The sequence below is a fragment of the Microcaecilia unicolor genome, chromosome 2 (genome assembly GCF_901765095.1).
Source record: "Microcaecilia unicolor chromosome 2, aMicUni1.1, whole genome shotgun sequence".
In the NCBI taxonomy this organism is placed as follows: domain Eukaryota; kingdom Metazoa; phylum Chordata; class Amphibia; order Gymnophiona; family Siphonopidae; genus Microcaecilia; species Microcaecilia unicolor.
This window is the reverse complement of record NC_044032.1, coordinates 502,138,975-502,165,766: the sequence shown is the minus strand read 5'-3', so window position 1 is coordinate 502,165,766 and position 26,792 is coordinate 502,138,975. Positions and strand designations below refer to the sequence as shown.

The following is a 26,792-nucleotide window of genomic DNA, read 5'->3' as shown; positions in this document are numbered from 1 at the left end:
TAAAACAATAAAAGAGATAACATAGTATCTGCATGTCAAATAAAACCAATCAAAAGCAATAATCTCATCAAATTCATAATCAATAGCAAAAAACAGTACTATTAGACAATGGAAAACTAAAACAAGTTGATTAGATTGTGAACTGAAATATTGTAGAAAGGAGAATCTACTGCCTAATCAGAGAAGCAATAATGAAATGATCTTTTTTAAACAATGTGAACAGCCACAGTCAAGCACAACTTTTAAGTCACGCTCTGGCTGTGACTTTGGACACTAAGGACTAAATTCTATAAATGGCGCCTAAAAAAATCAGCACGCAAAAAAAAATAGTGCTTAGCGCTATTCTATAAACGATGTTTAAAGTTAGGCACCATTTATAGAATAGCACTTAGCGCCAAAAACCACAACTATATTTAGGCCATTATCACCAACGAAACCTCTCTCTGGGCCCCTTTACTAAGCCGCATAAGGCTCTATGTGCGCCTAACGCATGCCAAAATGAACTTACTGTCCCGACTACCGCATGCCTCTTGAAGTAATTTCATTTTTGGCGCTTGTCCGCTACGCGCATCTGAAAAGTGGCATCTGACGCGCGTAGATTGTTAGCGCGCAGATTCCTTACCGCTAGGTCTATGGCTGGTGGTAAGGTCAGACACTCAAAATGGACGCGCAGCAATTTTGATTTTGCCGACTGTCCATTTTCAGGCAAAATTTTAAAAAGGCACTTTTGGTACGTGCGCTGAAAAATATTTCAGGGCGCACCCAAAACCTGCACCTACACTATAGCAAGCCACTTTTTACCGCGGCTTAGTAAACGGACCCTTATAAATCCCCACACCTAAATTAGGGACGGATCCCCTTTATTCTATAACAATGTATGTAAATTAAAGGAATGTCCCTGATCCACCCATGACCCTCCCATGGCAATGCCCCCTTTTTGGATCTGTGCATAATTTTTACGTGCAGATCTCGGCACCCAAATTTACATGTGCAATTTCTAACTGAAGCCAACTAGCACCAATAATTGTTCAATTAAATATCGTATGCAAATTGGGAATGCACCTAAATTCGGCACATGCAATTTTTAGCAACTTTAATAGAATTCAGGGGGGGAGGGTAACTGTATGAAAAAGGCTTTCAATTGGATAGAATGCATGACTACTCCTATGAAAGAAATGAAGTTGGTTGGATGTAGGGTGGACTTTTGAAAGTTAATCAAAAATCCCAGAGATTGAAGAATGATTGTTTTCTTCAGGAGGGTTAAAACGGTGGCGATCCTTGATGATCTCTCTGAGTGCTATGGAGCGAAGGGACGTGGGGGATCTGGCCTCACAGAAAGGAGACTGTCTGTTTCAACGTTGGTCCCCTTTTGGGATACGCTGACTCCCGACAGCCCGCAGCAGGATCCTGAATGGCTAAGCCCGTAGGGGGGGGGGGGAATTAATGGGGGATGGGGGGGTAGTGGGGGATAGGTGCGGGAGGGTGGAGAACTGGGAGGGAATGCACGGAAATAGAACGGTGATTGCCATAAAGGAAAAGGTTGTGACATTTGCAATCCATATTGATACCGTTCTACCTTGACCTACACGATTAGACACATTACACAGAACTACATTAGTCTGGTAGGGGTGGAGGGGTAAAAAAGGAAACCATGATGACAGAATGTAACTTGATTCAATGCATACCTGTGTATTTGACACTTTTGTAACATTGTTTTTAAACTGATTGTAATTTACATTGGAATAGTCATCAATAAAAATGATTTTTAAAAAAACGTGACTGACAGCCACTAAAAGCCAGTCATCCAGGTACAGGAATACTAGGGTAGAGAGGGTAAAGGAGTGGCCTAGTGGTTAGGGTGGTGGACTTTGGTCCTGGGGAACTGAGTTCGATTCCCACTTCAGGCACAGGCAGCTCCTTGTGACTCTGAGCAAGTCACTTAACCCTCCATTGCTCCATGTAAGCCGCATTGAGCCTGCCATGAGTGGGAAAGCACAGGGTACAAATGTAACAAAAAAAAAGGGATTTCATATACTGCCTTTCTGTGGTACAATCAAAGCAGTTTACATTTATTACATGCAGGTTCTTTCTCTGTCCCTAGAGGCAATGGAGGGTTAAGTGACTTGCCCAGGAGTCTGATACCATCTCATGGAATCCTTTCTCAACAAATGTTGCACTGGCTGTACACGTTAAGTGATCCAACTCTCCAAGTCCAGTCTTCTGGCGTGATTATTGCAGATCAATAGCTCAGTCTGAAAGGCAGCTGACTGGGGGGGGGGGGGGAGCGGGTACAATCTTTGCTGCATAAATAATTAAAACGCAATGACTCAGCAATCTTCTTTGGTCAGGCAGGATTATAAACCTTAGTCAGCATTTCAAAATAATTCCTCGTGAACTCTGAGAAGACTTCATGTAACAACTATCTCAGCTTGTGGTCAGAACTGACCTAGATAATCGATTTTCCACTTTAATGCAGCATGAAGCTTTTGTTCATAGATTCAGATATATTCGCTGATGGACTGCCAGGAAGTGGTGGCTGGGGTGCGTCCTACAAGCTGCAATATACATTGTGGCAATTTTTGCTTCTTTCTCATACTTGTCTGTACTGTATCTTAAGATGGAAAAACAAATTTTTTTTTAAAGAGTAGTAAATCAACCATATGCAAATTAATATGATGTACAGCAATACTCAACACATATTTAATCATTTGGTTCCAAATGAGCAGGCTTTCTAAGAGACCAACAGAGCAATCAAAACCATACAGCACTTACAGATATGTAAATATCATAGCTTATGGATTCTGCTGCACAGTACAATTTTTTTAACAGATGAAGAAAAATTCACTCTGTCTTTCTTACAATATGACTATTTAAATACCAAGTAGCTGTCCAGCCCAGTAGCAGGAACCCAGTTTCTGTTCCTGATAATCAAATTTCAGGATATACAAAGCTGCAGCCCGAAGGCCAGCTACAACCCACCTAGCCTTGGAATACAGCCCACTTGAGATTTGTATTTAATTAGCTAGTACACATGATTTTGAAGAATTAGCACAGAGCTATTTATTTGATGGCTATGAAGTCAAAATTTTGAAAAGATTCACAGACTGTAAGAGGGTAGCACAGCGCTTACCAAACTTTCTGTGACCATGACCCCATTTATTGCAACCACAGAAAGTACTCGACCCCCAGAGCTGTGAGCTGATGTTTGTATGGACATCCTGCTCAGCAGGTCACAAACCCAAAGGCAGGTTTTTGGGGCCACAACCCCCAGTTTTGGAAGCTCTGGGCTAGCATATGCATGTAGCCCACTGCTGAAAACTCTCAGATACACTTAAAGCAATGTCACGTACTTACCTCACAGGATGTGGACCCCAAACAGGAGGCAGGTTCAGGCCTCTTCCTGCTTTTATCCTATAAGGCAGCACCTGAAATTGGTTGATTCCTAGTGTCTCACTGTAGCTAGTTTGTTGCTAATGAACCTGCGCTGCCGGCCTTGACCTCTGCCTGTTCTTGGACTCTGTGTCTGCCTCTGTCTTTGATTTGTTCTTAGTCTGGTACCTCTCTTGCCTCCTCCTCTACCTGTCCCCTGTACTTCAAGTCCTAGTAGCTTCTGAGTACTGGAGGGCTCAATTCAAAGAGAAAGAAGGCTATTATAAAGGCACACGACCCTACTCCCTGATAAAGGTGACTGTCCCAGGTTCCCTCCAGCAGACCAGCTGTGACAATTAAGTTGAGAGAGAATATAAACTACTAGTAAAACATGCCCATTTCCGGCGCAAATGAAACGGGCGCTAGCACGGTTTTCCTCCCGAACCCCCCCCTCCCTACTCATCCCTTCGGCGTTGTGAAGGCACTGACTGCCATTGTTGCAGACCTCGGCACGCCACCTTCAATCTGCTGAGTTGTTGTTTGTGAAGCCACTGACGCCATTGCTCCGCCCTCGACGTCATCACATTTGACGCGAGGGCGGAGCCCCAACACAGTGTTTTCAGTGGCTTCACCACCACGAACCCTTCGAACCAGAAGGAAGTGCCCGGAGGAACCGACAGTGACATCAGTGTCCTCAGAACGTTGAGGGTGAGTTTTATTATATAGGATGAGAAAAAAAATCTGTGTAGTTGTTGTGAATTAAGTCTTGTGGTGCCAGATCCCAGCCCTAGATCCAATTGAGGAATAAACCTGAAGGAACAGGAAGAAACTGCAAGATGAAATTTAAAAAAAATCCAGTAGCATTTGCATTAAAAAAAATACAAAGATAACACTACAAAATTAGCAACATGTAAAAACAGCAAGCACTGAATTAACCGTAGTGATAATGAGATGCAAATGGAACCACATATTCACAGCTTCAAAATACTCTCTCTCTCTTACGAAGTGCACCTTGAAAAATTAAAGCACCAAAGGAAAAAAAGGGTCTGTACCTGCTGTTAAGTAGTGAGACATTCCCACCGCACGTAGGGCTGTAAATTTAATGAACAGGAAACCGCAGTGGAAGCTCTCTGTATCCCGTGTACTAGCTGTTCCTCTCCAAACACTCCCCCCTTTATAACCACAACAGCTGCCAGCTTCTTGTGACTTGCAATAACAGCAAATGTCTGGAAGAATTCCTGCTGCAAATTTCTCAGAATGATAACAGCAGTTTACCTTATCTCACTAAGACAGGGTTCCCAACCCTGTCCTTGGGACACACTCAGCCAGTCAGATTTTCAGGATATCCACAGTGAATATGCAAGAAATAAAGCTGTATGCAGTACCTCCATTCTATGCAAATCTATCTCATGCATATTCATTGCAGATACCCTGAAAAGCACTGGGTTGAAAGCCCCTGCATTAAGGCCATGATATTTATCCAGTGTTTAAGGGCAACACTACAGGTCTGCCTGAAATTCTCTAAGAGATCTTTTATACTATGGCTCTTGTAAGCTGGAAGTGAAAACCATGCATGCACTTAGCACTTCTTCGGTATATTATTCAAGCCATATTCTCTCTATCTATTAAAAAAAGTGACCCTAAATAAAAAAAATTTGTATTCAAGCCTTTTGGGAAAACCAATCAGCAGAAAAGGAGTTATCAGCTGAACTGAGACAGACCAGAAAAACTAGTCATAGTCCAACTCTCTACCAACTACTTCAATTATCTCCACTGATTTCCTCTAATATGCCCTCGTATTCCTTTAGTAATTTCAGTTCGTCAATGTGGACAAAGCAATAAAAAACAGATTTATTAACCTTTATTTTTCTACATCACGAAAGTAAAAAACAAAACAAAAGAAAGTAACTTATTTTGACTGCTCTACTGTATGTGCACAGTGCTACACAGTGGACTTAAGTTCTGAGGTATATGTCCCTTCACCAGAGAGCTTATAATCTAAATGGGTACTTGAGGCAATGGGAGATTTTAAAAAAGGCGATTCTATAAGCTGGCACCTAAATTTAGGTTCCCTTAGAGGGGCATAATCGAAACGGGCACCCAAGCTTTCCTGAGGACGTCCTCGCAGGACGTCCCAGCAAAGGGGCAGGAAAACCCGTATTATCGAAACAAGATGGGCATCCATCTTTCATTTCGATAACAAGGTTGGGGACGCCCAAATCACGAAATTTCAGTCTACCTTAGAGATGGGCGTCCCCGATTTTCGGCAATAATGGAAACCAAGGACACCCATCTCAGAAACGACCAAATCCAAGCCCTTTGGTCGTGGGAGGAGCCAGCATTCGTAGTGCACTGGTCCCCCTGACATGCCAAGACACAAACTGGGCACCCTAGGGGGCACTGCAGTGGACTTCATAAATTGCTCCCAGGTGCATGGCTCCCGTACCTTGTGTGCTGATCCCCAACCCCCCCCCCCCCAAAACCCACTCCCCACAACTATACACCACTATCATAGCCCTTATGGGTGAAGGGGGGCACCTCATGTGGGTACAGTGGGTTTCTGGTGGGTTTTGAAGGGCTCCCATTTACCACCACAAGTGGTAACAGGTAGGGGGCATGGGCACTGCACCCACTAAAACTGCTCCAGGGGCCTGCATACTGCTGTCATGGAGCTGGGTGTGATATTTGAGGATGGCATAGAGGCTGGAAAAAATATTTTTTACATTTTTTTAGGGTAGGAGGGGGTTAGTGACCACTGGGGTAGTAAGGGGAGGTCATCCCCGATTCCCTCCGGTGGTCATCTAATCATTTAGGGCACATTTTTGTGGCTTGGTCGTAAGAAAAAAAGGTCCAGGTAAAGTCGTCCAAGTGTTCGTCAGGGACGACCTTCTTTTTTCCATTATCGGTCAAGGACACCCATGTGTTAGGCACACCCCAGTCCCAACTTCGCTATGCCTCAGACACGCCCCCATGAACTTTGGTTGTCCCCGCGATGGAAAGCAGTTGAGGACGCCCAAAATTGGCTTTCGATTATGCCGATTTGTGCGATCCTGTGAGGACGCCCATTTTGCGATTTGTGTCGAAAGATGGGCGCCCTACTCTTTTGAAAATAAGCCTGATAGTGTGCCTAGTTTATAGAATAGTAGCGCTTAGACACGTGATCGGCACCAATAATTGGCAGTTATTCGCACAAATTCTAGTTCTGATTCTATAATAGTTGGGTGGATATTCAAAGCAATTTAACAAGACAGAAATGGCTCCTGGCCAGCCTGTTGGGGCTAACTGCTAATTTTCAACAGCATTTAGCCCCAAACTGCTATTTGGGGGTGTTTTAGGGGCACAGTCAGCAGTTGACTGGGTTAAGTGCTGATATTCAGAATTTAACCGGCTTTGGTTTACAGCATAAAAAGGACCACTTAAAAGTCAGCCCCATCTTTGGATCTCTTTTATTAAGGTGCACTAGCAGTTTTAGCACGTGCTAATATTTAGGGCGTACTAAACATTAGAGATGTCCATAGGAATGTGTACAAAGGACATTCTGTACATTTCAAATATGATAAAAACATTGTTTTAATAAACGAAAAGGTAACTTTATTTCACTAGAATGTCTTTTTATCACTAGTACATCTCCCTGAGCTCTGAACAGTAAAAGCTGATCTGTGCGTGGCAGAAATAACTGTAGTTTACAATATAGCTGCTGAGCAGCTGGAAATTATCTCCCGTGCTATCTTTCCCCTAATTTCCCCAGGCTATGAGATTTATATATGAAAGTATTCTATTTACAAATCTATAATGCCTGCATGGCTTATACTGAAAACTCACTGTATTCCAGTTTACTCTGTCGTGCACTAGCATCTTTGTATAAAAAATATAAACAGCACTACGATAGCTAAAATGGAATACTTTTACAATTTATAGTGGATTCTTTTACCTCCCTGAGGAATCTTTCAGTCATCTAGGGGGCCCTTTTACTAAGCTGTGTAGGCACCTACACACACCCAACATACGTCAATTTGGAGTTACCACCCGGCTACCGCGTGGCAGTAATTTTGTTTTTTACATATGTCTGCTACGCGCGCCGGAAAATAATTTTTATTTTCCTGTACGCGGCAGAAACCTGGCAGTAATCATCATTCTATGTGTGTAGACGATTACCGTGTGAGAACTTACCACTAAGTCAATGGGTGACGGTAAGGTCTCAGACTCAAAATGGATGCGCACCAATTTTTATTTTGCTGCATGTCCATTTTCGGCAAAAATTTTAAAAGGCCTTTTTTATAGGTGCACTGAAAAATGGATCTGAACATGCGCCTGCACTAGCTCAGCCCATTTTTCAGCGCACCTTAGTAAAAGGACCCCTAGGTCTGTAATTTGAATAGACTTCTACGTTTACACCCTGATCGCACCTGAACAGATATGGATGGGCTGGAGTGTTTAAGGGGCTTCAACGTTAGCTTCAGAACTTTTAGTGCAAGAACAGTGCTGGGCAGACTTCTGCTGTCTGGGCCCTGAGAATGGTAAGGACAAATCAAACTCAGGTATACATATAAAGTATCACATACCATGTAAAATGAGTTTATTTTGTTGGGCAGACTGGATGGACCGTTCAGGTCTTTATCTGCCGTCATTTACTATGTTACTATGTATGACCTTGGATAGGAAAATTTGGGGGACTTACACCACGCACAGATGGCCTCTCACTAGGGAGTTAGGGTAACCCTCGAGGTCCCACACAAAAATTTATAAGTGATTGTGCTTTAAAAAATGAGAAAATAGAAAAAGGTGGTAAACTAGTACATCTAATTGATACAAAGACTGCTTAAGGATAGGGGAAGACTGAGCTCAAGGCCTGAACTGGAGAGAAAAAGTACAAAAAGCCAAAATGACCTCTGGGCTAGAGAATGACACGGGAGCGGGTAATCGCGGTAAACTGCAGTAATCTGCAGTAAAAACGCAGGAATAGGGAAAATTTTCAAAGTTTTACCGCGGGTGCAAAAAGAGGTTATTTTCCTACCCCGCAGGAGCAGTAATAACCCCTGCACCCGTGGTACAACAGACGCCTACCCATGGGCGTAGTTTGGGAAGCCTTGCCCCCCCAAACGCAGGGCTGGTGCAATGCTGCAGGCTCTTCCTGCCCTCAGCTCCCGGACAGGCTTCCTCTTCATTCCTTCCTCCCCCCCCCCTCGTGCGCATTTAAACCTTTTCTTTTCCTCGCAGCGACGGCAGTGAAGCACACAACACAGCGGGCTCGCCTCCAGCTCTTCCCTTCCCTCACTCAGTGTCCCGCCTTCTTGCGATGATGTATTTCCTGTTTCCACGAAAGCGGGACACTGTGTGAGGGAAGGGAAAGGCTGGAGGCAAGCCCGCTGTGTTGTGTGCTTCACTGCCGTCACTGCAAGGAAAATTAAAGGTTTAAACGCGCGGGGGAGGGGGGCAGGAAAGAACGGCGAGGAAGGCTGTCGGGGAGCTGAGGGAGGGCAGGGAGAATTGCTGGACATGGATGGGACGAGAGGGGGAGAGAAGAGATCGCTGGACATGAAGAGGAGGGGAGGGAAGGGAGAGAGAAGAGATCGCTGGACGTGGAGAGGAGGGGAGGGAAGGGGAGAGGAGAATTGCAGGACATGGATGGATGGAGGGGAGGGCAGGGGAGAGAGGATAATTGCTGGACATGGATAGATGAATGGAGGGGGCAGGAGACAGAGCAAATTTCCTGGATATGGGTGGATGAAGGAGAGGGCAGGGGAGAATGGAGAGTTGCTGGACATGGATGGATGGGGGAGAGGAGAATTGCTGGACATGGATGGATGGAGGAGGCAGGCAGGGGAGAGATGCTGGACATGGATGGATGGAGGGGGCAGAGGAGAGAGGAAAATTGCTGGATATGGATGGATGGAGGACAGGACAGGGGAGAGAGGAGAATTGCTGGGCATAGATGGATGGAGGGGAGGGCAGGGGAGAGAGGAGAATTGCTGGACATGGATGGATGAATGGAGGGGGAAGGGAAGAGAAAATATTTGCTCGATATGGATGGATGGAGGAGAGGGCAGGGAAGAATGTAGAGTTGCTGGATATGGATGGATGGAGGGGAGGGCAGGGGACAGAGGAGAATTGCTGGACATGGATGGATGAATGGAGGGGGCAGGGGAGAGAGCAAATTTACTGGATATGGGTGGATGGAGGAGAGGGCAGGGAAGAATGTAGAGTTGCTGGACATGGATGGATGGAGGGGAGGGCAGGGGACAGAGGAGAATTGCTGGACATGGATGGATGAATGGAGGGGGCAGGGGAGAGAGAACATTTGCTGGTAATGGGTGGATGGAGGAGAGGGCAGGGGAGAACGGAAAGTTGCTGGACATGGATGGATGGAGGGGAGGGAAGTCAGGAAGGAGATGCACATGGATGGAGGGGAGGGAAGAGAGGCGAAATGCTGGACATGGATGGAGTGGAGGGCAGGGAAGAGAGGAGAAATGTTTGACAAGGATGGAGGGAAGGAAAGCAACACCAGACTTTGTGGAGGAGAAGGGAAAGTGACACCAGACCTTGGATGGAAGGAAGGAGGGAGCGAGAGTGAAAAGACCTTGCAAGGGGGAAGAGGAAGGAAGGGCATGGGGTATAGGACCTTGGAAGCAAGGGAATGAAAGAGAGAAACGGATGAAGCTGGGGACTGATAGGGTGATGAGATCCAGTGGAGGGTAGATAAGGGCTAATAGGATGGGAATGAAGGCTAAGGAAGTGGGTGAAAAAAGATAGGAGTTTAGAAGACTGGATATTAAGTGAGAGAGGGAGTAATGGTAAAAGCTAGTAGGTAGATGAGAAGTGAAAGAGACTAAGGTGAGAGAAAGGGGGATAAACACAAATAAGGGGGGGGGGACATGAAATGAAAGGTCACAGCCAGACAGATGTAGAGAAGGAAAGGACAAAGGCAAGAGGAGAGAGAAGAAATGGAAACGCCAAAGTGGAAAAGAATTTAGAGAAGATGGACGCGTGAAAAGTGGAAAAGAGACTGGGACCAGCCCAATTAGAAAAATAAAGTGCTCGGACAACAAAGGTAGAAAAGAAATATTTTTATTGAATACTTTTTAAGGACTGAGATGTGCCTGCTTTGTGAAATGTACATCTTTTCTATTTTTGTATTTTGCAGAGTGCTGGAGAAAATATATTTTGGTTTCTCTTTTACCAGTGTTTACCTAGCTTTCTCGAGGGAGATCTCTAGTTCAGTTTTTCTGTGGTTCCCTGTTTTGTATAGTGAGAAAAAAATTAAATGTGCTTGGAGTTGTAGAACGATTAGAAAAATTAGTTCTCATTATTGCTTGTTATGTGAATGACTATTCCACCACTGTTTCATTATTGCTTGCCTAACCAGTCCACTATTATTACATTTTAAGGGCATTTGTTTTAATTCGTGTATGCAGTCCTTACATGCACATGATTTAGCTTTTTAAACCCAAAGGTAAATCTTAAGTGTGGTTAAACAGCGAGGCTTCTGTGGATAGGGACAGAGCTCACGGGGACGGGGCGGGGATAGAGTTCGTGGGGACGGGGCGGGGATGGGGACAGAGTTCACGGGGACGGGGATAGAGTTCGCGGGGACAGGGATAAACTTTGTCCCCGCGTCATTCACTACTCTGGACACCAGAAGGTTCAGTATTAAAACATCTTTATTGATGATTCCCACAAAGAAAAACATGTACCATTCATAAATGAACAATCAAACCCACAGTTAAAAGCGGGAGGCTCTAGTGGCAGCAGAACCATCCTCCGACTATAAAACAAGAGACTCCACCTTGAAAACGTCTTAGGTTTTCCACCTACCAACACCTGACCTTTATAAACTAGGGAAAGCCTTTGAGGCAAACCTTATCAATATAGTTCTCAGAAGTAACACATATTTTACTGTGTCACCAAGACCAGTATGTAAGCAGACCTAGAGAGCACAGTGACAAACTGGGAATGGACAGAGGAACAAAGACAGAAGAGAAGCAAGTAGGAATGTAGAATAGGAGATGTGGTGGTTTGGGGACAGTGAGGGTTTGTTGGGGGGAAGGAGCAAGATAAAGAGGATGGGAGGGAGTGTTGATGGTGGGGCTAGCAGGTCTGGGCAAGAAGTTGAGACAGAGGAGGCAAGCCAGGAAATGTAAGGGTCAAAAGGTTCAGATTGGGACAAACACACAAAGGTAATAAAGCACTCTGCAACTCTCCATTCTTTTTCACAAAACAACCATGTCCACCTCTCCACTCTCCAACTCAGCAAAATCATAAATGGCTCTAAAGACAGGTTTGGTCTTACCCGAGACGCTTTTAAAACAGGTCTATTTTCAGACATTTTTCTTTCCTCCCCCAGGAAATCATTTTCCTATCCATTATGGGCAGAAAATGTTCATCGTGTAGCACCGCCCATGTCACACCCACAAAACGCCCCCTCCATGAATGTCTGCTTTTAGGCGACCAGTGGGCTTGACAGATTTCTTTTCTGTTTGATTATATGCTTTATACGTTTTTCTGCAAGAAAAGCATATCTACCTGTTATGTCATTTTTGGATGTTTTTCTGTTTCAAAAATTAGCCCCATAATACACGTATAATTGAAAAGCATATGATGGTGTTTTCCTTGAAGCTTGAGCAGTTTGTTGGGGCAGTCATTGTTACAGCTTTATGACCCTTGCTCATTAATTACTCAACAATGATGCTTTTGAAAAAAATATCTAAAATATTATAAACAGAACTTTATTCCATGTGGTATTATTTTTCCACTTTATTGGTTTTTTAAACATATGTTTGAGTGGAAGTGGTATCCCAGATTTTGTTTTGATTGAAGTATCTACATCTGCCAGCTGGTTTCTTGTATATAAATGTTTGTATATAGCCATTGCTGATAGAAACTGAGGTCTCTAAAAAGTTAAATCTTTTTGTGGAATACTCAATTTTAAATCTGACTGAAGGACTGGATGACCTTAAAAATTGTAAAACTGAGAATATCTCCTTCATTTTCCTGTTTTTGTTTGCTTTATTTATTAAATTTTATTTATTTATTAGGATTTATTTACCATCTTTTTGAAGGAATTGAATTAAGGCAGTGTATAAGAACAACAACTCAAACATAAGCTATAGACAATTACAGCAGTAAAAATATTCAAAACAACACAAATACAAATTATGGCATAGTATGCAGTATTATAATGTCAACACAATAAAGCATTTTAATAGCATAGGGTGTAAGTAAAGATGGAACGTATAGATATATAAGATAGAGTAACAGGAGTAAGAAAATATGGGACTAATTTAAAGAAAATTGCAAATGAGGTCAGAAAGTTACTTGAACATTATCTTCCTGCTTGAACAGCCAAGCTTTCACCTGCTTCCAGAAGTAGAGATAGTCTTGTGGAGTCTTGCAGGGAGTGCATTCCAGAATGTGGAAGCAATTCTAGAGAAGGCTCGCTTGTGGATATCACATCGTGTGATGCCCTTTGGAGAGGGTGTAGGTAGGAATACTCCTTGGGAGGACCTTACTGATCTTGGAAGTATGTAGAGGGAGATCCTGTTCTTCAAGTACTCTGGGCCATTTCATTTAAGAACATAAGAGTAATCATACTGGGTCAGACCAATGGTCCATTTAGCCCAGAATCCTGTTTTCCAAACAGTGGCCAAGCCAGGTCACAAGTACCTGGCAGAAACCCAAATCGTGGCAACACTCCATACTGCAAGTCCCATGGCAAGAAGTTGCTTCCCATGTCTATCTCAATAGCAGACTATGGAATTTGTCCAAACTTTTTTAAAACCCAGATACACTAACCGCTGTTACCACATCCTCCGAAAAAAGAGTTCCAGAGCTTTAACTATTCATTTTGTGAAACCATATTTCCTCCTATTTGTTTTAAAAGTATTTCCATGTAGCTTCCTCAAGTGTCCCCTAGTCTTTGTACTTTTGGAACAAGTAAAAAATCAATTTACTTCTACGCACTCTACACCACTCAGGATTTTGTAGACTTCAATCATATCTCCCCTCATCCGTCTCTTTTCCAAGCTAAGAGCCCTAACCTCTTTAGCCTTTCCTCATACGAGGGGAGTTCCATCCCCTTTATAATTTGGGCACTCTTCTTTGAACCTTTTCTAATTCTGCTATATCTTTTTTGAGATACGGCAAGCAGAATGGAATGCAATACTCACAGTGCGGACGCACCATGGAGCAATAGAAAGGCATTATTGTATTTATGGACCTAGTCACTATCAATTTCCTAATAATTCCTATCATCCTGTTTGCTTTTTTGGCTGCCACCACATGCTGAGCAGAAGATTTCAGCATATTATCTACAACAACACTCAGATCTTTTTCTTGAGCGCTGACCCCCAAGGTGGACCCTAACATCAGGTAACAATGATTCGGATTATTCTTTCCAATGAGCATCAGATTGCATTTGTCCACATTAAATTTCATCTGCCATTTGGATGCCCAGTCTTCCAATTTCCTAAGGTCTTCCTGCAATATTTCACAGTCCGCACATGTTTTAACAACCTTGAATAGTTTTGTATCATCTGCAAATTTGATCATCTCACTGATTCCGATTTCCATATCATTTATAAATATGTTAAATAGCACCGGTCCCAGTACAGATCACTGCAGCACTCCACTGTTCACCCTCCTCCACTGAGAGAAATAACCAGTTAACATTACTCTTCTCTTTGGTTGGTGGGGTTTATAGTTTCTGTTCCCACAAACCATTGGGATCCCCAAGGTCTCTTGGTCTGCTGGGCTATGGCACATTTTTTGGATCAGAGGTTCCTTAGGCAAATTTCACTGGGTGGCACTGCAGTCCTAAAAGACTCTGTGGATCAGCAATCTTATCAGTTCGCAATGTTGGATTGAAGGCTTTAAGTAATCTAAGAGAACAAACTTTTTAAAGCTGTAAATTCAGACAAGGACAGTGAGATCAAAGGCTTCCAGTAATAGAGGAACAAATGACTGTACTTTGCACTTAAAGTGGACTAACATGGCAACCACACTATTTTATTTAAGAATTCTATGTAATAAAATTTCCTATGTAATTTATGTTTTGATCCACACTCTTCCAAATTAAATTTGGACCAGTGATGTTGTAGGCACCTAGCGTGATGTTTTAATGCTAGCAAAGTATGTGTGAACCAGGGGAATCTTTACATAATTCAGTGGAAACACAAATACTACCTGAAATCATCACTATTGTAAACTGGTGCATGCCTGTACTTATTTTATCAATTATAGATAAAAGTACCTCATATACATGTATCTCAGATCAGTATGCTTGCCCTCAAGAATACACACAAGAATTTGTAAAACTTAATAAAAAGTGTTCTGTTGAACAAGGGAAGCAGAATGTTCCAAAGCCTTCACTGGATGACTCACCAATAAAATAAAAAAACTTCCACTCAAGCAAAATGTCTAGTTAGTTGTGTGCTATGGGGTTGATTCAGTCTGCAGCAGTTTGATTCATCATAGTGGAACTTGACACATCCTAACTTGGAAGTCTCAATTTCCATTTGTGTGCCCTTTCTAAAATCTGTCTCAGCATGTGTAAAAGTGTAGGAGACTCTAAACAGAATGCACACAAAACAATCCAACTTACAACACTGGGTGCAATTAAACAGAAGCTTTAGAAAATCCAAAATGTGTGTCTTGCTACAAAAATAAACTATAAATAAAAATGAAAAAAAAAAGTATCTGTTGCCAAGATCATCTGTCAACCATAGGGCCGATGTTCAGAACCTAACACCAGCTTTAGAGCCAATTAGTGTAGGACTAACGCCAGTTTTAATCTGCGCAGAATGTTCAGAAGGCTTTTGCACAGGAAACAACGTGCACACCAGAAATGGCCACAAATTCTATTTAAATGTAGGCAAACAGATGTTAAATGAGGTTTCACTTTTGGGCTCGCTCGGACACATGCAAATTTCTTTCTCCGGAATCGGCACTTACAGGCTTGTACAGGCTTCCTTACGCTTACAAAAGAAATCAAAACTGGCAGGTTTTAAACTGAAAATCAAGAGACATCTTCTCTTCAAAGCCCACAACACCCACTCTAAGTTAGCTGTAGGTTTCCATTGATAGGAGCAGGGTTTGATAGTATGGTATTCTCTGAGCACTGGGTTGGCATAACAACTTATCTTAATTTGCTCCTGTTTTCTGCGCTTAAATATAAGCCAAGTAAAAAAAAAACTGAAAAGCTTATATTTAAAGGTGTACAAGAGCGGCACTGGTGTGTGCTTCACTTTTGGGTTTGCTTGGTGCATGCACGCAAGAGTTGCACTTACCGCAAAACTCTTCAGCACATGCGCCAAGCATGTTCCCCTTTACTTTCACTTTTACAGCCTGCATATAATTTGAATACCATCTCTTTTGAGCATTGGTGACCTAGTTTTCTGCACTGTTCTGATGGCTTTAGCGTGGGAGTTCTGCGCATCAGCCCATATATTACATCTGGTAATGCTACAACTTTACAGTGTAATATAACATATGGACAGGGGTTCCCTCATTCTTCCTAAAGTGACAGATCAAGAACAAGTGTACATGCTCAAAAAGAGGAGATCTTGCAAGTAAGAAATCCAAGGTGGTTAAATCCCATTTACAAGCACAGACCATAAATTTCCAGCCCACAATAACAGTGACTTATTTCCTCTACTAGACAGCTAGGTAATACTGCCTCTTTATTATATAATATACTTTATATTGAGCTAAAGTGCACTAGGTAAAACAAAGACCAATTAACTGTTTACACAACCAATGAAAATCAACACAGGAAAGACCGAATTTGTAATAAGTACAACAATAATTATTCATAACACCTAAAAAGTGCACATATTATTCACATTCCCTTTCATATTTTCAGCATGGCTGCTGTAGTACAACAAAAAGCTATCAATCATCATAGCAATATTGCTTAACGCTTTCCAATTAAGAACACATATCTTGTTTCAGGTTACATGGTTTTACCCAAACAGGCTCTCTTTTATTCTTGCTAAAAGGCACCACTGTTCTACTATTAACTCAGAAACAATGCCCAATAAAATATGATGGAAATTTCCTGGGTTGATCAAGTCTGTTTATAAGCAAAGTTCATTAAGCTCCCACACAGGTTCAGAATGCCAATTTTTAAAAAGTGTTCTGGGGTAAGCCGGCAAATTCCAGAACGGAAAGACTGACTTCAGTGCCGGGCAAAATAGTAGAAACTATTATAATGAATAAAATTACAGAATACGTAGACAAACATGCTTTAATGGGACAGAGTGAGCATGGATTCAGCCAAGGGAAAGGGTATGGAAAGGATATGGGACTTGATATACTGCCTTTCTGTGTTTTTTTGCAACTACATTCAAAGCAGTCTACATATTATATACAGGTATTTGTACCTGGGGCAATGGAGGGTTAAGTGACTTGCCCAAAGTCATAAGAAACTGCAGTGGGAATCGAACCCAGTTCCCCAGGATCAAAGTCCGATGTACTAACCACTAGGTTGCCTCACCAATTTGCTTCATTTCTTTGAAGGCGTAAATAAAAATGTTGATAAAGGTGAGCCAGTTGATGTAGTGTATCTAGATTTTCAGAAAGCTTTTGACAAAGTATCTCATGTGAGACTCCTGAAAAAATTAAGGTGTCATGGGATAGGAGGCAATGTCCTTCTATGGATTAAGAACTGGTTATTGGCAGTGCTTTTTTTCTAGCAAAAAAAAGGTGCTAGTACTCAAATGCCAAGGGTGGGGTGATCACTGAGGGACCCACCCCACAATAGCCAGGCCCCCTGCAACCAGTCACAGAATCTATGACAAGGTAGAATTGGTGTGTAGAGCCTGAGCTCTTACATTAAAACTTGGGGACCATGGGTCAGTTTTAGCAGACAATGGAAAAGGTGCCGGTACTCAGTACCCCCAAAAACCTCTTCAAAAAAAGCCGTGGTTATTGGACAGAAAACAGAAGGTAGGGTTAAATGGCCATTTTTCTCAATGGAGGAGGATGAAGAGTGGAGTGCCACAGGGATCTATACTGGGACCGGTGCTATTTAACATATTTATAAATGATCTAGAAATCAGAACGATAAGTGAGGTGATTAAGGGCCCTATTTACTAAGCCATGTTATAGGCATCTTAGTGTCTTTAATGCACATTAAACATGTACGCACGTTAACCGTGTAGGCACCTACAATAACCCTAAAGGCACCGATATGGCTAACACGTGCGCTAATTGTAGACGTGTTAAAAACGCTAATGTGCCTTAGTAAACAGGGCCCTAAATTTGCAGATGTCACAACACTATTCAAAACTGTCAAAACACATGCGGATTGTGAAAAATTGCAGGAAGACCTTAGGAAACTGGAAGACTGGGCATCTAAATGGCAGATGAAATTTAATATGGACAAATGCACACTGGGAACAATAATCCAAATCATAGTTATCTGATGCTAGAGTCTACTTTAGGAGTCAGCACTTACTTAAGAAAAAAGACCTAGGTATCATTGTAGTCAATACACTTAAATCTTCTGACCAGTGTGTGATGACAGCAACCAAAAAAGCAAACAGGATGCTAGGAATTATTAGGAGAGGGATGCAAAACAAGAATAAGAATATTATAATGCTTTTGTATTGCTACATGGTGTGACCTCACCTTGAGTACTATGATCAATTCTGTTATCAATTGCCGTATCTAAAAAAGATATAGAGGAATTAGAAAAGGTTCAAAGAAGAACGACCAAAATTAATAGAGGGGACGGTACTGCTCCCATTTCAGGAAAGGCTAAAGAGGCTAGGGATTTCAGCTTAGAAACTAGATGGTTGAGGGGGGGAGGGATATGATTGAGGTCTACAAAATCCTGAGTGGTATGGAGTGGGTGGAGGTGAATTGAATTTTCACTCATTCAAAATGTACAAACACCAGGGGACACTCAATGAAACTGCATGGAAATTCTTTTAAAACAAATAGGAGTAAATATTTTTTCACTCAAAGAATAGTTAAGCTCTGGAACTTGTTGCCAGAAGATGTGGTAATGGCAGTTGGCGTATTTGGGTTTAAAAAAGGTTTGGACAAGTTCCTGGAGGAGAAGTCCATAGTCTGTTATTGAGATGGACATGGGGGAAGCCACTGCTTGCCCTGGGATTGGTAGCATGGAATGGTGCTACTAATTGGGTTTCTGCCAGGTACTTGTGACCTGGAATGGGCACTGCTAGAAGCAGGAGAGTGGGCTAGATGGACCATTAGTCTGACCCAGTATAGCTATTCTTATGTACCACAATGTGCTCTCTATATCTTTGTTCCTAATCTGACCTGTTTCCTTTGTAAACTCACTGAAGATGGGCCAGTTTGCTAGTCTAGGACAGCAGGTATCTACTTCTGTGATTTTGGGGGTGGAAATATATAACCCTGAACACATGGGTGAAGTGTCTTATCCTTTCCAAGGTGGGGGGAGGGGGGAAGAAGCTGGGTAACTAGTCTGGGATTGATGTCACCATCTCCTAAACTGGCTAATCTTAAAACGAGTTACCAGCTTAACCAAAGGAGAAAGATATTTGGCATGGAGGAGTAGCCTAATGGTTAGTTCAGTGAGCTGATGTCCTGGGGAACTGGGTTTGATTCCCACTTCATCTCCTTGTAACCCTAGGCCCAGGTACAAAAACACCTTAGATTGTGAGCCCACTAGGGACAGAGAAAGTACATGCATATAACATATTCAGCACTGCTTACGCCTAGTAATATTATAGAAATGATAACTAGTAATGTTTTAACATCCAAGGAGACCACTGCCTGAGAGATCAGCCTGTAGAATCTAGTAATAGAGAAGTCTAGGGCGCCAAGCCCCCTCCCTAGCCATCTTCAAATCCTTGCTTAAAGCTCACCTCTTCAATGCTGCATTCGGAACCTAACCTTTCGAACATATAGGTTGCCCCAATCTGTCTGACCTATCTGATTAACTGTACACTTGTCTTTTTAGATTGTAAGCTCTTCGAGCAGGGACTGTCCTTCCATGTTAAACTGTACAGCACTGCGTAACCCTAGTAGCGCTTTAGAAATGTTAAGTAGTAGTAGTAGAGAAGGAGAGTCCTGGTTCCAGCTGCCTGGGGACTACTATCCCATAGGCATTCCTCCTTGTGATCAAAAAAAAAACCCCAGTGCTGTCTCCCATATCCCTCCCCCCCAACTTGGTTATAGGTCTTTTGGATATTTTTCTGAAATGCTGTAATATTTGCTATTTTGGGAAGGAGAGCAAAATATTGGCTATACTTTATCTCCATCTAGGAGGTATACACTGGTACATTGTAGAGATGGAACAGTGTTTTTGGAATTTTTTTTTTTTTAATTTTCATGAAGTCTTTATTAGTAAATAATACACAAATTCTGAAACAGAACATATCATGCGTTTCGTGATACAATCCAGTGAAACAGAACACAACTCTCTAACGATTTAGCAAACAAATAGTAATAACATGGTGGTGCTCTAGTTGCAGACCAAATGAACACCTCTTACTGCACTAGTACACCTATTAAACTATTCAGAATAACCAATCCAGTACTTCAGCCTTTATCAATTTTATATTATTCCCCATTTCCATCCCCTTCTTGCCTCTCAAAACCCCAACCCATCCCACCCCCACCCCCTTCTAACACCACCTTAATCTATGGCATCAATCAAGTTATACATGAAGAATAAAAGGGTCCCAGATCAGGTGCCATCTACACAATTGGTTGCGCCTTTAGTGTTTTTGGATTTTTAATAACCACAACACTGGTGGTGCCTATTTCAGTGACCAAGTTCCTTGTAGTTATGGGTTCTTATAACTCTACTGCAGAATTAGAATTGGCAGAAACTGAGGAGTTAAGGCACCCAGCCCGGGACCCAAGAAGATAAATGAGAAGAGATTCTAGAGGACTGCTTCAGATCCTAGAACTTTGAGACTCTATTTTGTGAATGTATTGTAGCCCCTTGCTTAAGGTGTCCAATAAAGACTCTTTTGTATCCTCCTTGAATCTACCTCATTGTAGATTCTGCCTAGACTATGCCTGGGATAGTTGGATGAGAGGGGTGTACATTATCATTTATTGGTGGGGACCAGAACCAGGTCTAGGATCACCTAGTAGGCTGGGGAAGCTCTGCATCAGTCTTCATACGATGGACACCACACCAATTCTTTTTGCAGGAACCAGAACCTTCACTGTTCTTCAATTAACAATGGCAGGGTTTCTAATACTTCAAAACAAATGGCCAACTATGTAGGTAGATATTCTCCTCTCATCCAGTAATACCAAAAATGCATACAGGTTTTCCTTATTCTCCTCTTTTATGGAACCTAATCACCAGATAGCTGAGGGCTTGGCTTGCACAGTTCTTTACAATGGCTGGTATAAGTAAGCAGATGTTAGCCATTATCAAGATTTAATTAGTTAATTAACACATACAGGCTCCTTGGTATCTAGAATGATGGACACAGTGGCTCTGCAGTGAAATGTTATCAGATGTTAAGCAGTTCTTTCCTCCTCCTCCTGCCTGCTATGGGTAGAATTTTCAATGCCTGGATGTGACGGCAGCTACTCTGAATGAATCCTCTCTCCTGCCCCAGGACTACACAGGGGTGAGAAGATGCCCCATACCTCCCCATTAAAACTAGCCAGAAATCAGGTTTCAGGTCTGTCACTTGTCCCTTGGTCCCTGAATCCTTGCTCCTTTAGCAAGTGCCTTTTAGTGACAACTCATGGGAGCATAACAGGCTGATTCTACATCCAGGATTTCTGAATAAGGCTGGACAAGGAGGGATCTCCTTAATGGCATGGGTCAAACAGAGAGCTTATAATACATAGGAGGGAGGTTACTACTGCCATCAGACACTTCCTCAAATCATCATAAACCCTATTATTCCACAAACTTCCACAGATTTCTCTCATATTCTATCCCTTTCTATTCCTTACTAGAAGCCTCTGGTGACTTACTGACAGGTGCAGGAAATATGGAAGGGTTACTGTAGACTCCAGCGCTAGATGCTGAAGATAAACTGCAGGACCTAAATGTTTTGTAAAGCACAGACAGCCTCCTCCCATTGGCTGTCAGAGCTGCATAGCCAGCAATGGAACTACTGACATTGAACTGTGCACAGCATGGATAACTCAAACGGCACAGACTGCTGTTGAAATTCTCATGATGTTACATTATTTAACTACATTTGGATTTTACCAAATTAATTAGTAGTTTTCCTTTTGTGAACTGTAAACACTTTATTTATGGGGCTCAGCAATAAAGGTGTTTTATTTAAATATAGCAAATAAAACAATGAGGTAGATTCAAGGAGGATACAAAAGAGTCTTTATTGGAAACAGGTAAAAAATGACCGTGGGTCATTTTTTACCTGTTTCCAATAAAGACTCTTTTGTATCCTCCTTGGATCTACCTCACTGTTTTATTTGCTAGCTCACGGTTACACGAGGTTTGTTCCTCCTTTTTGTTTGTCTTTACTTAAATATACTCATGGTGCTCTTTGTCATTTTTTTTTCTTTTTTTCTTATTTCACATGAGTTTAGGGCTTGAACGTGTCTCTCTCTCCCTATGCACCAGGAACCATTTTCTTTAATTTGTATTCTGATAAAGCCTTCACCATTTTTCCCATTGTTTTAAAGCATCTCTTTTCTCCTTTACTGTAGGCCCACTGGGGCTACCATCATCTGCTAGAGAGAGAGATTTCAACATGAAGTTACAGGTTTTAATTTATATATGTAATACGTTTATACCGCCTTTCCCAGAAAGGTTATGAGGCAATATACAAAGACAGGAACAACATAAAAATTAAAAAATAAAAATCATTAAGAACCATGCTTTACAAGATTTCTGAAAAGCAAGCAAATCCTCTATTATCCACAAGTCAAATGGAAAAATATTCCTAAGGACTGGGTCAACACATAAAAAGATCCTTCCTTTAGACTAAAGCTATACTGATAGACCAAGGTCCATCAAGGCCAGCACCATCTCTGACAGCAGCCAGCCCGGGTCACAAGTACCCAGCAGATCCCAAAAGCAGATCTACTTCTCATAGTTCATTTCTATTTTTTATAACTCAAATCCCAGGAAACCATACATATACTGTTACAATCTGTGCAGTGAATGTGCTCAAAACCCAATGTGACTCAAGCGAAATTCACAAATATAGTCACCGTTTTTTACCATTGCACTTCCTCATTCATTTAAGGCTTCAATTCTAAGGATGACCTATATCTCCTCCCAAGTGTACCTGACTAATAATTTTGGTATGCACTTTTCTTCCAGGAACTTGTCCAATCCTCTTTTGAATCCTGTTGTATTGGTCACCTTGAACACATCCTCAAAGCAGCTTAATTATGCACTGCATAAAAAAAAAAGAAAACTTTCTCCAATATGTTTTCAATCTCCCGGTCATTAGTTTTATGGCCACTCCTCTTGGTTTTGTGCTGTTTGATTAAGTTAAAGAACTATTCCTTATTTAATCATTCCACTCATTATTTTATAAACGTCTATTATATCCCCTTTTCAATCCTCTTTTTTGCAAGCTGAAGAGCCCTATCTGTTTCTTCATGAAGGAATTGCTCCATCCCCATTATCAATTTTGTCATTCCTCTATTCAAGCTGTGGACACATCAAGGTCCTATACAGAGGTATAACAATATTTTCAGTTCTGTTCTCTACCTCTTTATGAATAATCCCAAAACATTCTATTTATTTTTAGTTTAGCAGCCACAGCACACTGGGCTATTTTCAATGTACGTATTATCCACAATGAAGATCTTACTCTTAGCTGGTCTTGTGCTCTACTGATACTGACATAGGAGCTGATAATTCAGACCGCAGGAGGAAGCACGGCTAACTCCCACGGTCAGACCGCATTTTCAATGCCAGGTCATTTCCAGTGACTGGCATTGAAAATCCAGTTTATTTTTAGCCAGTTTAAAGTCAATATTCAAAGATAGTCGGTTAACTTTAAACCGGCTAAAGATACACCAGCTATTTAAACGGCCCGATGTGGCCGCTTCCAATAGCCAAATATGAATTGAATATTTGGGGATAACCAGCTATATCATGCAATATAGCCAGTTATCTCCTAGACACTACCCAGGAATATTCAGGGGGGGGGGGGGGGAAACAGATATCCCCTGCTGATTATCGCCAGATAGCCGGTTAAGTGCCATTTAACTGGCCATTCCTGGCTAGTTAAACGGTTTTGAATATCGGGGGAGAACTGTTTCATGCCTTTTCATCCTTGTAGGCACTGTTGCTCACCTTGCTTTGCCCAGACTGTCCCCAACTCTGACCTGCCAACTAACTTTGCCCATTCCTCAATCCCGGTAGTAATGCTCTCTTCTCCAACCGCAAAAATTATATCACTGCAGTATTTCACAGGTCATGCTCCTTGGGTGAGCTCTTTGGGGCGACAATAAAATTTAACTCCTAGTTACTCTTCCTGATTTCACTTTGTCTGGTTTCAGTAGTACTTTTCCATATTTCTTCTCTATAACTTCTTATCAGGAAAAGACAGTAGGGCAGCCTATCCCAGTTCTATGGGGCTGCCGTTCTGAGCACTCTCTTTCCTCTAAGCAAAACTGGTGGAGACAGAAGGCTGACCCTTGTCCTATTACCAAGCCACCTCATCCTTCTCCTGATCCCATTATCCTTACTTCTATTATGTTCTCTCTTTTTAGACTGTAGTTCTCTAAAGAAAAAAAAAAAACAGCTGCTCTTCAAAATATACATTCAAGTTCTTCCACTGAAGTCATGGCACTGACTGAAACCTGGCTGTGATATGGAGATGAGCCAGCCTTTTCTCCACTGCTTGTCTCTGTGCTTTTCATCTTTTTCCACTACATGTACTTCTCATAAAGGTAGGGGGGTGGCTGTTTGGATAGTTGATCGCCTAGCTCACATTGAAATCCATACAGACCTATTCCCTTAGCCAGGGTGTCTTCCGATCAAACTCACTTCCTATCCCTGCCCATACATTACAAAGACTAGCGGACACTCAAGGAAATTACATGGTACTACTTTTAAAATGAACAGGAGGAAATATTTTTTCACTCAATTAATAATTAAGCTCTGAAACTCATTGCCAGAGGATGTGGTATCAGGGTTTGTGCATCTGGGTTTAAAAAAGGTTTCACAAGTTCCTAGAGGAAAAGTCCATAGTCTGCTATTGAGATAGACTTGGGGAAGCCACTGCTTGCCCTGGAATTGGTAGCATGAATCTTGCTACTATATTGGATTGTCAGATACTTGTGACCTGAATCGGCCACTGTTGGAAGCAGGATACTGGGCTAGATGAACCACTGGTCTGACCTAGTATGGCAATTATTGTGTTCTTATATCTCATTTGGCTCAAGGACCGATTGTTATCTAGTTACTTTTCAACTAACACTCGCACTTCTAAAGATGAAAGTATCTTCTGTCCCTACATCCCCTAAAACTTTTAAACATGTGGATCCACTCACCCTATGCCCTCTTTGCTCTTTATTCCCAAGGGATTTTTAAACTAGATCTCTATCAGAGCAAGTCACCTTATGGAATACTCCTTTGCATGACCAATTTACCACACTCATGACTCAAAGGATTCCTAACTCACATTCTCTTAAAGGCGAACTGTGGTTCCATGATGGTTTACTCCTGAGAAAAAAAGTCAGAGCTACAGAGGAATCTCTAATTCTCTATAAAAAATATCTACAGATCTTAGAGAATAAGAAATCAAAAACAGCCTATCAAGGATTCTTAATTCTATTAATAAACCTGAAAAGCTGTTTTCAGCGCTTTTAGAATATAATGAACAGAAATTGCATACTGTGACTGCGCCCTCTACCGAGATCTAGCAACAATTTTCCATGAAAAGGTTATTCAATTGCAATCAACCCTCCCTCTGCAGGAAACTTCTGCTCTCCAGGACAGTAATGAAATGTACACCTCTCAAAATATTCTGGTCTGTCTTTGAACCAGCAACTTCGAACAATTTGTCAAAATTAATTTATTCTACAACCAGTGCTCTGAATCTTGTGCTTTCCTCTTGGTTCAAAATTACAAAAAAACATGGCCTGATACCTTTATCATTGATTCTTATTAATCTAAGTCTCTTCTTGGGTGAGGTTCCTGATATTTGGAAACATGCTTTTGTGAGGCCAATTTTGAAGAAAAGTTCCTCTGATCCCTACCATCCAATCTCCAACCTTTGTTTTTTTATCAAAAAACTTTGGAGTCCAGAAATGTCCTAGAAGCTAATGCATTCTGTGAAGGCATCAATAGTGCACACTGATACATGTACACCACCAACTGCAACTGAAAGCATGCCATGCACCACCAAACTGAGACTACCATCTGTACCTCAGGCTGGTTCCCACTTGCTGCAGGCAACCTTATTCCCTCCCTCACTGTGCTGTTCTTACTTCCTCCTTCCCTTCCAGTCTGTGCTGGTGACAGGTTGCAGGATGCAACAGGCCCATCTTCAGTAGCACAGCAAAGCATGCCGGCCCCTTCCTCCACTCCATATCCAAAATAAAAAGTGAATGAAACCTGAATGTTATGCAGGGGCAGCTCAGCCCTCTGCTCAATTGTGCAGGAAAGCCAACAACTGAGGCAGCTGCATGTGGTCATGTGGAGTAGTGCATATGGTCATCCAGGATGTGTGTTTGGTAGTGGTGCACTGCAGCAGCAGCAGCAGCAAGGCAGGGAGCCAGGCACAGAGACAGAATAATGCGGTCAGGTGCCACTGACAGAAGAGGAACAATGTGAGTGTGTGTGTGCACAACACAAAAAAACCAAAAAAACTTTACATTCCAGCCAGGCCTCCAGTCACCCTCCCTCTTACTGGCTGGCTTCTACTATAGCCTTAAACCCCAGGTATAAGAAGGCCAGAGGAGAGGAGTAGAGCGAGACTTGTTCTTTACATCAGCTATGTGTGTGCATGCACTGTGCAAATCTTTTTGGACAAGAACATAAAATTGTAGGGGGGGGGGGGGGTTACCTTTTTTGCATGTTTGCTTTTGTGGCCAGGCTCAATTCAAATTATGTACGTTGGTTTTCTGAAGGCTTTTTTGCAACCGAACATGTAGTGGACAAAGTGAAAAAACTGAACAATGCCTTGTCTTTTTTTTTCTAAAACAGCAGAAAAAATGGTACCCCACAGAAAGAGCAAGACAATAAAATTAGTAGGGTTAACCAAAAAAAGTTGAGCTGGAGGTGCTTATATACTCAAACTGATGTTCGTAAATCCAAGAAATCAACTGAGCACAACTTCCAATGGAATTAAGTCATTTTATTCTACATATCATAGCTCGGTCCAAGGACATGACATGGACCGTGTTTCAGTGATGCCTCTGTCAAAGTTCATCATTCTGATAAATACCACCAAACAGCACAATCACATGTAGGGTAAATAAATAAATGTGACAATTATAAAAGTGTGTCCTACACAGCACCA

The 26,792-nt window shown here is 42.0% G+C and overlaps 1 protein-coding gene across 4 annotated transcripts in view; it reads right to left on the bottom strand.

Moving 5' to 3' along the window:
* The window catches only part of JAKMIP1 (janus kinase and microtubule interacting protein 1), a 360,574-nt gene that overhangs the window by 202,558 nt on the left and 131,224 nt on the right, over positions 1-26,792 (bottom strand). Inside the window, exon 1 of one of the 4 annotated variants that reach the window (XR_003940704.1) lies at positions 4,422-4,535. The exons of the other annotated variants lie outside the window; for them this stretch is intronic. The gene's annotated coding sequence lies outside the window, so the exon portion shown is untranslated. Of the gene's footprint in view, positions 1-4,421; positions 4,536-26,792 lie in introns of those variants that run through there. 4 annotated transcript variants of the gene reach the window in all.